Raw genomic sequence first — 12884 nt, 5'->3', positions numbered from 1 at the left:
GTAGATGGGGGAGCTGGGGCTGGAGCCCATGTTTGTACCTCTAGAGCGTGGGGGCTTAACCATTGTGCTACACTGTGTGGTGGTAGTTGGTTCCAGGGGAGTGAGGGCAAGATTAAAGGGGACTGATACCGATCACCAGCTGCGTGGGGTCCCAGCCTGCGGCAGACACATGCACTATATGGCATTTAACCTTTACAATATCCTCGTCCCCATTGTTTTTGTCCTTTTTTTCCTTCTAGATGATAGACCTGAAGCACATAGAGACTAAATGTCTTGCCTACAATCACATCAGAAGGTGGCAATAGCCTAATTAAAGGTGCTGGAACACCTGTCAGAGCAAAATCAGCAGCAAGACTGACTGAGACTCAGGAGCCAGGGGGAAGGTAGAGACCTAAAAATTAAGGATGCAATAAAATCTGAGTTAGTAAAGCTCCTCTAAGATAGAGAGCAATTTTGGAGATCCACAGCTTCAAGAAATATGATTTCCTTTACTGAGCGTAGTGTTTTTTACCTGATATAACCCAGTGATACATTTATTCTTTGTAATGAGTGAGTCATGAATTTAGTTCTTATATTGAGTTCATATTATTGAACCAACTACCTTACATCCATCTTTCTGCTCAGAAGCATCTAAATCACTATGTGCTGTTACGGGGTAAGTGAAAGTTAATTTTAACTTTAGCATAAGTGTCATTTCTTCGAGTTGTCTAAACTTGGGTACAATTACTCATCCCAAGCCAAGAAAATTAGGCAGGTTATTTCATGCCCTTTTAACAAGGTTGCAAAACTCTGACTTTTCGTATTTGTTCTAGGTAATGCAGTTACCTAATTTAACAAAATTAGAGCATCAAAGGAATAGAATCTATCCATCAGGTAACAATCAATTAATCAACAAATATTTGTTGAGCAGTCACTCTGGGTCCTACACTGCTTTAGCCCTGAGCCTGGAAGTTCATTTAGACCAGTACTCCTCTAACTACCCATGAAGAAGGACCATCAAAAATAATTTCAATGCATGGCAACCCATATTTTGAAATATACAGTAAAAATGGATTACCAGAAAAATTATCACACAGTTGGATGTCATGGCAATAGCCAATTGCTAAAAAGTTTCTAAATACTCTCAATTTTTGTTCTCTTCTTATTGCAACAACAGTTCATAGTTTGCTGACCACAGTTGGAATAGCATTGATTTAAACAGGTTGGACCACTCTGAAACCATCTCCATACAGGAAAAACCAGGTTTTGCTGCTTTTCCTTCAATATTTTAATCTTTTTGCTTATCATCTTAGTGGACTTTCTAATACCTGATGAAATTTAAAAAAAAAATCTTTTATTCAAAGTAAACCACACTTTTCCCACCTTAGATAGAAGGGAGAAACGATTCCTTCAAAGACCAACCTATTAATAGGTACATCAAGAAAGACAGGAGGAAAAATAATATTTACCCAAAAACTGAGGATAAGAAAAAGAGGCTAAGGCTATGCAATGGTCCAACCCCACTTTCAGAGAGAAACTGTGACTCAGAAGATAGCTACAAAAGAGTTATCTGACCGTGCAGAATTTACACAGCTTCAGACAGAAAAATCTATTTTTATACAATTGTTTTTTCTGGCACTGTTCTTGATGCTGTGGCAGAAAGAATAGTCACAAGAACTTTTTTTATTTTTTTAACTTGGAATGCAGTTAGAACATTTTGGCAAGAGCAAAAACAGGGCATGAGACTCAAGAGATCAAATTTTACTTTTCCCTAGATACTTACCCAGGAGCAAAAGTCAGAAAAGAAGAAAAAGAAAAAATAAGAAGAGAGAAAATTCTGTCTTCTTAAAGACACTAACTACTTAGAAAAAGTTCCAAATACAAAAGTCAAATTCTAAAATCTCTATGTCCCAGAAATGTCTAGAAGTAAAAATTTCCTCACCCAAATTGGAAAGAGTATTCCATATTTTACTTCTAATGTTTTATAAGTTAAGGTATTTAAGAATGTCACAAATGGTAGGTGACATTTATCAGTTCATATTGGTGATTAAGAAGAAGAGATAAGATTCTGAGAGCTTTGGCTATCTATTTGCTGCAGGATAAACTGCCCCCAAACCCAGTGTCTGAAACACCACCTATTGATTTAACAGCCTGGACTGGGTTCAGCTGGGCAGTTCTTCTGTTGGTCTCACTGCAGTCTCTCATGCAGGTGCCATCATCTAGGGGCTTGAGTGGGGCTGTAATGTCCAAGATGGCTTTATTCACAGTCTTGTATGGTCTCACACCCTCCAGGACCTCTTTCTACATAGCTTCTTTCTCTATCAGGGTTGGTAGACTTCCTTACAACACAGAATCTGGGTTCCTAGAGGACAAGCATTTATCAAGCTTCTGCTTCTATCACACTTGCTAATGTTCCATTTGCAAAAGCAAGTCCCATGACCAAGCCTAGAATCTGTGGAAAGGAATGAAAAAAAGGCATGAATTCTGAGAATCATGGTTCATGGGGGATGGGGAGTCATCAATGTAATGGTCTGTCATACTGAGAAGAAAGCTTTAAAAGTTTACAGAAATGCAAAATCTGTGTGTCTGAATAAGAGAGAATTATGTTTTCTGGAAAAATCCAGCTGATTTTCCAGAGTTTTGCATGATGGCACCAGTATTTGGGGGTGCTCTTATTGATTTGTGAGGTGATATAAACTCACCAGGTTAGGTCCACCAATCCAACTGATGAATCCATAGACATTTGTTGAGCACTTGCTAAGACATTATCACATTGCCAAAGTGGTATAGAAGATACATTTTTATTGTATTCAGGGTATCTGCAATGGAGTTAGGGAATACAAATATTAAAAATAATGTTGGAAACAGTATAAGACAGAATATAACTAAGTGCTAAATTGTGACAAATAGAATATAAAGTAATAAAGATTTCAAACTTTTAGTCATGTCCTATTCTAATGAGGCCTTCAACATTTGGAGACATGACCTAAGAGCTATAACAATCCATTGATAATACAAATCTGAACATGTAGACTTGACTGCACCAACCGACAGACTCTACTGGTCCCTTTCTAAGGGACAAAGAACACTGGCTTCATGTGTGCAACAAACAAGGAAAATGAGCATTTAAAGAGAGGTGATTGGATTTTTTCAAACCTGAGTCCTTGCTCTTTGAAAAGGCAGGTATCTTATAAGTTAATTTGTCAGCATCTATCTGGTCCTCCTTGTCTTTGGTAACCTACAATATGACCAAACGGCTACATCCAATTGCAGTGGAAGGGGTTGACAACTGAATAGTTGTGTTGAACGATGGGGAATGTGATGGCATTTGGAGCCGCAATTTCTACCAGGTATGCAGTACTAAATGTGGTCAATATGAAGGAAGAACTAAATTTTAAAGTTAAACTTAGATATGCTACAGGTAGCTCTTGGCTACCATATTGGAAGAAAGAACACTGATTTTGCCCTAGCTCTCTGCTTCTTTCTTTCTACAAATATTTCTGAAGCACCTACTTGTGTGCCAGACACTTTGCAAGAACCTGAGAGATAAAAATTGAATTAAATATGGTGCTTGCAAGACCCTAAGGGATAAAAATTAAATTAAATATGGTGCTTGCCCAAAAGGGACTCACAGTTTAGTAATTTGGTATGTGTTAGTTCTACAATGAGGCATGAATAGTATGTTGTACAAGCACATAGCAGGATTGGCAGACTCTAACCGAGTACGGGGAAAGTCAGGGGTGGGTGAGGGAGAGCCTGTCAAAAAAGGCATTGCTCAAGGTGAATTGTGAAGAATGAATACGAGCTTTACAGGTGGCTAAGGTGGGGGAGAGCATTCCTGGCAGAAAGTGCAGCCAGGTGCAAAGTCATGGTGACATGACAGTAAAGGCACGTTGTGAAATGGGAAATCTCTTGATAAGGCTGGAGAATAGCATGCATCCAGGTATGTGAAAGAGACAGGACAGGAAGGAAGGCTAGGACCAACTTATGAACCACCCTAATAAGGAATTTAGACTTTATCCTAAGTGATAAGAAACATTAAATGGTGTAAGTGCAGTAGGTAGTAGGTACATGATCAAATTTACAGTCTAGAACAGCACTGTCGCATAGAACTTTCTGTGATGATAGAAACATTCTATAATCTTCTCTGTTCATTATGATAATCATTAACCTTATTGACTACTGAGCACTTGAAATGTGGCCAATGTGATGGAAGAACTAAATTTTAAATTTCAACTTAGATATGCTACAATTAGCTCTTGGCTAACATGTTGGACAGCTCAGCTCTAGAAAAGACCTCTTGTGATGGTGTGGGGGATGGATTGGATGAAGGCAAGACTGGAGGGAGGTAGAAGAGAAAATTCAGGCAAGAAATGATGTGGTCTAAAACTAAGCCTGTGGCCATGGGAATAGAGCTGAGGTGACTGAACTGAGAACTACTTAGGAAATGAAATGGACAGAATTTTTTTTTTCAGTGGTCCCTAAATTTTAAAAATTTTAAAATTGTGGTAACATATATAGTATGAAATTTCCAATTTTAACCATTTTTAAGTGTAATGCACTTCAGTGGTATTACAATCACAATGTTGTGCTACCATCATCACCATCCATTTTACCAAAACTTTTTCATGACCCCAAATAGAAATTCTGCACCTATTAAGCAAAGACTCCCCATTTCCCCCTCCCCCTAACCCCTAGTAAACTCTAATCTACTTTCTGTCTCTATATGAATTTGCTTATTCTACATATTTCATAAAAGTGGAATCATGCAATATTTGTTCTTTTGTGTCTGGCTTATTTCATTCAACATGCTGTCTCCAAGGTTCACCCAGGTTGTAGCATGTATCAGAACTTCACTCCTTCTTATGGTTGAATAATATCCATTGTCTGGTTATACAAAATTTTTTTTTCATGCATTCGTCTGTTGATGGACAGGAATTGTTTTCACTTTTTGGATACTGTGAATAATGCAGCTATGAACATTGGAATACAAGCATCTGTTTAAGTTCCTGTTTTCAATTCTTTGGGGTGTATAGCTAGAAGGGGGATTACTGGGTCATATGGTAATTATATGTTTAACTTTCCGAGTTACCACCAAACTGTTTTCCACAGTGGCTATGCCATTTTACATTCCCATGAACAATGTATAAGGGTTCCAATTCTCTGCATCCTCACTGACACTTGTTATTTTCCATTAAAAAAAAAAAATAGCCATCCTAGAGGGCGTGAAGTGGTAACTCATTGTGATTTTTAAAAAAACTTTTTATTGTAGTAGAGGATATACAACTCAAAATTTCCAATTTTAGCCTCTTTCAAGTATACAAGTTGGTTGAATTGATTATGTTCATAATATTGTGCTACCATCATGAATATCTATCACCCCAACTTTTTAAGCACCTTAAGGAGAAACTCTGCACCAATGAAGTAAAAACTTCCTCTTCCCTCCAACCACCTCTGGCCCCTGGTAACTTATAAACTGTAGAAATTTGCTTGTTCTAGGTATTTCATATAAACAAAATCATGCAATATTTATATTTTTATGTCTGACATTTAAATCAACATGATGTCTTCAGGGTTCATCCAGGTTGTCGCATGTATCAGAACTTCATTCCTTTTTATAGTTGTATAATATTCCACTATCTGTATATACCACATTTTGTTTATCCATTCATTTGTTGATGGACACATGGGTTGCTCCCACCTTTTGGCTATTGTGAATAATGCGGCTATAAACATTGATGTACAAATATCTGTTCAGGTTACTGCTTTCAATTCTTCTGTATATAAACCAAGAAATGGTATTGCCAGGTCATATGGTAATTCTATTTTCAACTTTCTGAGGAACTGCTGAATTGATTTCCACAGTGTCTGTACCATTTTGCAATGTCACCAGCTATACATAAGGGTTCCTGTTTCTCTGCATCCTCTCTAACACTTATTATTTTGTTTTTTAAAACAATATAGCCATTTTAGTGGGTACAAATCGATATCTTGTTGTGGTTTTAATTTGCATTTTCCTAATGACCAGTGATGTTGGGCATCCGTTCATGTGCTTATTGGCTGTTTGTATATCTTCTTTGGAGAAATGTTTATTAAAGTCCTTTGCCTACTTTTGGGTTATTTATCTTTTTGCTATTGAGTTACAGCAGTTCTTTATATATGCTGGAGATGAAGCCTTTATCAGACATATGGTTGGCAATTAATTTCTCCCATTCTGTAGGTTGTCTTTTCACTTTCTTGATAGTGTGGAATGGAGAGAATTTGGTATCTTATTTGACACAAGTACCCAACCCTGGCCATGAGAATAAGATGAATACTCAGGAGAAGGGATGAGCCAATACACTTAGGAGAATGAGGCCAAATCAGGAGGTGTGAAAGTGAAGCAGTAGAGCTTGGCAAAGTCTTGATCTGGCATGTAATGTTTGTCTTCCATTAATATGCAAGATAGGTTGTAAGGGAGAGAGACCGGAAGTAGAGAGAACAGCAATAATTTGGGCATGGTTGAGGGGGGATCTGGACTAAGGTAAAGGTAGCAGAGAGGTAGACAAATAGGTGAATTCAGGCTAATGGGTAATCAATGGCATTTAAACATAGGAGATTATAGAAAGAGAACAATCAAAGAGAAATTCATATTTCCCAGCCTGAGAGGGGAAAAGAAAGGAGAAAGTGAAAGAATGATTGCTAAACACCTATGATTAGGCACTGTTCCGGTTTACTAATGCTGCCATTATGCAAAATACTAGAAATGGTTTGGCTTTTACAAAGGGGGTTTATTTTGGTTACAAATTTACAGTCCTAAGGCTATAAAAGTGTACAAACTAAGGCATCAATGATAGGGTATCTATACTGAAGAAAGGTCAATGGCGTCTGGAATACCTCTGTTAGCCATTGTGCTAGTTTGTATATATTATGTCCCCCAGAAGAAGCCATATTCTTTAATGCAGTCTTGTGGGGGCAGATGTTTTAGTGTTGATTAGGTTGGAACCTATTGGTTCAGTGTTTCCATGGAGATGTGACTCAATCAACTGTGGACAAGACCTTTCATTGGATTATTTCCATGGAGGTGTTGACCCACCCATTCAGGGTGGGTCATTATTGGATCATTGGAGTACTTTAAAAAGAGCCACACAGTCCCAGATGCAGAGCAGATGTGAGTGACATCTTGGAGAGCAACTGAGACGGTCATTTTGGAGACGGTCATTGAAAGCAGACTTATGCTAGCCCAGAGCTTGCACCAGAGAAGCTAAGAGAGGACAGAACACCCCAAGAGCAACATTTTGAAGAATGCACAGGAGCTGAGATAGGTGCTGGAACACACCCAGAATCAGCAGATGCCAGCCACATGCCTTCTCAGCTAACAGAGATTTTCTGGACACCATTGGCCATCCTTTAGTGAAGGTACTCTATTGTTGATGCCTTACCTTGGACACTTTATGGCCTTAAGACTAACTTAGTAACCAAATAAACCCTCTTTATAAATGCAATCCGTTTGATATTTTGCTTAATAGCAGCATTAGCAAACTGGAACAGCTGGGAAGGCACATGGCTGGCATCTGCTTGCTCCCAGATTGTATTTTCAAAGTGGCATTTTCCAAAATTTCTCTGGGTTTAGCTTCTTGGGGCAAACTTTGGGCTAATATCTCCAAAGCATCAGTGTCAGCTTTCAACAGCTGTCTCCAAAATGTCTCTCTCAGCTGCAGCAGTCTGGGCCTGTGATGGCTCTTTTTAAAGGACTCCAGTAAACTAATCAAGACCCACACTGAATGGGCGGGGCCACACTTCCATGGAAATAATCTAATCAAAATTATCACCTACAGTTGGGTGACTCACATCTGCATGGAAACAACCTAAGCCAAATATCTCACAAGATTGGATTAAAGAATATGACTTTTTCTGGGGGACATAATATATACAAACCGGCATGGGCCCTATGCTAGATACTTTCACAAAAATCTTATCTCTGGGGTTCTAGACAAATTGTAGTGTCATTGATGTAAATCAGTTGACCAAGAAGGGGACATAGTAGGGTTCCACTGCCTCTAAGTCCAATATGAGTTATATCCTAAGTGGAAGACCTACTTTTTCCACATATTTTTGTTGAGGAGTTGAGAAAATAGAATTAAGGATGTGTAGGTAGTGGGATTTAGAAAAAAATATTTACATAGTTTATTTGACTGATGAATACCTTCAGTCAAATCAAGAGATTTCTTTGATAACCAGTGATTTCAAGGTAATAGATCTGATGTTATCTTATTTGCTGACCCAGATAAATGGCAATAACCACAGGACTTTATCCTTTAAAATCAATAGGAAAATACTTTAAGAAATGCTGAGCATAAAAGAGTGCAAGCAGCAGGCAACAGCTCAACCAAATGATTTATGTTGTTTGTCCAGCCGAACCCAAGAGAACCCAGTGCAATATTCCAATCTAATTTAAAAATAAAACAATGAGCCTACTTAGGTTGTGAAATGAGAAAACTGGAGGTATGCAAGATTTATGACCCACCTGATAGCTTCGTTTTAGGGCCTTGATTAGCTTTGTTATTTACCATTGAACACCTTATTATGAGGTCTTCTTTCTCTTTCCATGTATCTAAACATATTTCAACAAAAATAATTTAATCAGATGTATTAGTTAACATAACACTAGCTACTTTAATAAAAAATCCTCTAAATCTCTGTAGCTTATTCAATGAAAGCCTATTTCTTACTTCCTTAACAGATAAATGCAGGTGTGTGTGGGTAGCCTTCTATGTGGTGATTCATTGACCCAGCCCCCTTCCATCTTGTGGTTCTATCATCTTCTAGGTTCTTGGATATCTTTGCCTCCAGGCGGAAAAAGAGATAAACCAGGAAGGATCACAGGAGAGGCTTTTAATGAACCACCTCTGCTTCCTTCCATTGGCCCAAAATAAGTCACATGACCTCAGTTGGATGCGAAGGAGGGCTGGGAAATGTAGCCCTAAGGCAGACACCAACTTTTCAGGAAGTTGATGCACCAATTCTTGGTAGGCAGCTGATCCTTCCTATCACTAGACTCGAGTATGTTGATAGTTCTCAAGGCTCTTCCTTACTTCTTTTCCTCATCTCCTATTTCCATACCATTGATTTTGTCCCATTTCATTTCCTTCCCCCACATGTGTAGTTTACTCATATTTTCCAGTTATTCCACCTGCTGGAATAACCATGTCCTGGCTTATAACCCAGCCACCCCCTGAATCCTCTTTGGAATTTACTTCCAGGAAACACACTGGATGAGATAAAGAAGTAAAGGTTGAAGTGAGCACCCCATTTATTCCGTGAACTGCTCAGCATTAAAAGAGTTATAAAAAAGCATTCAGTGATGTGAGAGTTCAATGATTACATATTTTACAAAATTGTCTATTAATCTTATGTTCTAGAGCCTCAAGTGAAATTAAATCAATAGGAATTTTGACAAATAGTTACTAATTTGCTACTTTTTGCAAGCTCTTCTGTAGAGATCTTAAGGGATACAAGGGAAAAAATCCTTATGCCTGTCCCTGTCCCTCAAGGAGTCTATATACTTATTGTTAAATAAGTCCTCTATTGGGCCTGTTTGACAAATTATTACCAAAATGTATGTCTCTGAAGTAATGTATTTTGGGCATGGAAACAAAGTAAGACATGATTAAACATTAGGTGGTGACATATTTTTGCCATTTATCTGGGTCAATAGTGCTACCTCTTGTTGCCATAGAGACTATTAAACAGGATTCAAATCCTTACACTTAGGGAAACCAAAAATGGGAATATGCCAAATAGATGTGGGAGGATATCTTAGAGGCTGCTTTCTAATTTCCACTCAAAATCTCTGCCAGATACATTACTAAACTTCATGTCAAGAGATGAATGCTGTATTCCTTAAATCGTGACTAAGCTTGAACAAGATGATTTAATTACTAACTACCTTATTTTCACTCAGCCACAAAATGAGAATAATGGCTTTCACCCACTTACCTTGCAGGGTAGCTCTGGGCTGATGAGAAAAAAAGTTTCATTGCAAAGGAAAGGTACTATTACATAGGTGTAGGCTTTCTTTTATCCTAGCCCCACTGCTTGCAGTAACACACTCCTGGATGGAAAAAAAAAATCCTTAATAACAAATGTATAAAATTACCAGCCCTTCCCCATTGTGTGTTTCACAGAGAGGCTGAACAGGAGTGTGTGGAGCAAGAGGTGGAGAGGAAATTCATGCCATTGGAATGTGAATTCTTGATAGTGTCCTTGGCAGACCCGACTCCCAGGAGAGGCACACTGACAGGAGGTACCGGTGTGAACACTCCAGCCAAAGCCAGAGTTGGTCTTCGGTGAGCAAGAACACTAGATTCAACCAGGCTGCAGACTCCGCTCTGTTTTGATTAACACTGGGGAGTCTGAGCTCAGAGGATGCGATGCAAGATGGGAGCAACTCGACTTAACCAGGAACCTTTAGGTCAAGGGACCTGGAGCAGGGAGCCCACATGGATAAGAGTGGGGTGCAGTGTAACCCCAGTCAGGTACGTGGCTGGCTTCTGGACACCATCCCATGGTAGCAGGCAAGTCTTTTAACCTTGATGCCTTTACCTATAAACAAAAATCGGTGGGGTTAGATTTGTGTTTCATGATGCCTGGGAGTCTAGGGGCAATTTTCAGTGTTTCAAAAGGACTAATAGAAACTCTGCCTTTAAATAGCTTGTGATCGCACGGGCTAACGGGAGCTTACTTTCTTCACTTTGGGCTGGAATGACTTCATCTCAGTGTGGTCATGTCAATTATTTCATGCTAATTGAAAGCATCCAGTAGCAGTTATATAGATCTCTAATAACATGGAGAAGTATTTGTTAAGAATTACAGTTGGTGAAATTCTTTCAAAGCAGAAGGTCCATGGGAAAAGAAAAGGATTTTTTTTTTTTTTATGAAAGAATGGTTGGGATCTGAAAGATGCTTTTTATCTTCTGGTATGCAATGAAGCTAATCAGTTGAAAAGTAGAACTTTATTCACTGCCTAGTTCCCTCCCATTTTCAAGGGGAAGATCTCACCAGGTGTGTGATATAACCGTAGATAGAAATGCCTTTAGCTTTTTTCTATTTTATTTGTATTCTTGTTACTGTTTATCATCCACCTGCTGCTACTGGCATAGAACAATGTCATTGTTTTCTCTACGAAGTGAAGATAAAGGAGAAAATCTCCTGCAACCCTCTCCTAACGTGAAACCACATTGATGACAATTGCTGTATTTTAACAATACAATTTTATTTGACCATAGTGTATATGCTTGTGTGTGTGTGTGGGGGGGGAATAGAAAAAGAGTGAGAAAGAGAAGAAAAACCAGTGCTTTCACTTAATGGCACCCATGATGGTTAGGCCAATGACCGTTCCAGAGAGATGCCCTGGCAGGGCACAGCGAGTTCATTACTCGCATGTCTAGGTTTTTAACAGTACTTCTGGGAATTGAATCACGTCCTTCACAAAACGCATGTTCAGGTCCCAACCCCTGGTCCTGTGGGTGTGACCAATTTGTCAACAGGAACTTTGAAGATTGTTATTAGTTAAGGTGAGGTTGAACTGAAGCAGGGTGGGCCTTAATCCAATAGGGCTGAAGTCCTTGTAAGTAAAGGAAACTGGACACAGAATAGAGAAGCCATGTGAAGCAGCCAAAAGCTGAACTCAGTGGAACCCAGAGGGAAAGGAGACACTGCCATGTGCGTTGTTGTGTGAAGGAAAAGCAAAGGACCAAGGATTGCCTGCAACAGGCCCCAAAACACCCCAGTCTTTGGAGAGAAGATACTGATGTCTTGATTTTGGACTTCTTCTAGCCTCAAAATCATGAACCAAGAAATTCCCATTGTTTAAGCCAACGCATTGTATGGTATTTATTTTAGCAGTTGGGGAACTAAAATAAATGGCATGGCAAGTTGTATTTCCACCTAAGATCTGAAGGAGATAGCTATGCATGAATCACTTCTGAAGTATCGGGAGGCCAGCCAAACACCAAATTCACTTGTTAGTTTGGGTTTGTTTATTCCTAACTATGCATATCTGTTGCACCCACCCCTCTAGGGTTAAGTGAATTAGTGGCTTCTGGTGTGCTCAGGACATTTCTGCAGCTTTCACACCACGCAGAGCGGAGCCTCACTTGGGTGGCTTTTTGCTTCTGTCCTTTCAGAGTCCCCATAAGGAATATGAACTGAGAATCACAAGTCTTGGGTCCTGCTTATTATTCCTGTTCTTCTTAAAACATGGGCAAGCCATTTAATTTCTTTAAGCATCATCTTTCCCTATTAAAACTTAACAGGCCCCTCTTGCCTTAAAAACACAAGTGTGCTCTATATTTGCATTGCTTTAGTATTTATTGCTTATGCAATCTTTCATTTAAATCCCACTTCAAAGTATCATTATACCTATTATTCATCTTCATCTTTCCAGGCTCTAGGCCTGCAGAGGGTAGTTGCTGCCTGGGTGTTTGTTTTGCATTCACTGTCTTAGGGAGGTAACTTTACTAGCAAGTGTTAACTTTAGATATATTGTTTTTATTTGCTCATCCTTAAAGCTGTTCTCCATTGTGGGCAAGCACAATGATTCTACTACAATATCATAAAGTTATTTTTAAACTGCAATGGTGATAAATTGACTAGATTACATATATTCTGACTAGGGAATGTAATAAAACACATCAAAAAGAAATATTGTCATTGTACAATACAGTAAGTTTATATGTCATGCTGTTGAACGTGGACTTTCATAGCAAAATACAAAGTGGTATAAGGAAGAAACCTTGATTTCTTGTTGACATTATGCTCTGGGCCTGCAGTTTCTGATATCATCAGAAATATGCATGAAACTACCTGGCATTGTGGGAGAGTTACTGGGCTGGTGAGAGAACAGCTTCTTTAATTTAGACTTT

The sequence above is a fragment of the Choloepus didactylus genome, chromosome 16 (genome assembly GCF_015220235.1).
Source record: "Choloepus didactylus isolate mChoDid1 chromosome 16, mChoDid1.pri, whole genome shotgun sequence".
Classification (NCBI taxonomy): domain Eukaryota; kingdom Metazoa; phylum Chordata; class Mammalia; order Pilosa; family Megalonychidae; genus Choloepus; species Choloepus didactylus.
Note: the sequence above shows the minus strand (reverse complement) of the source record.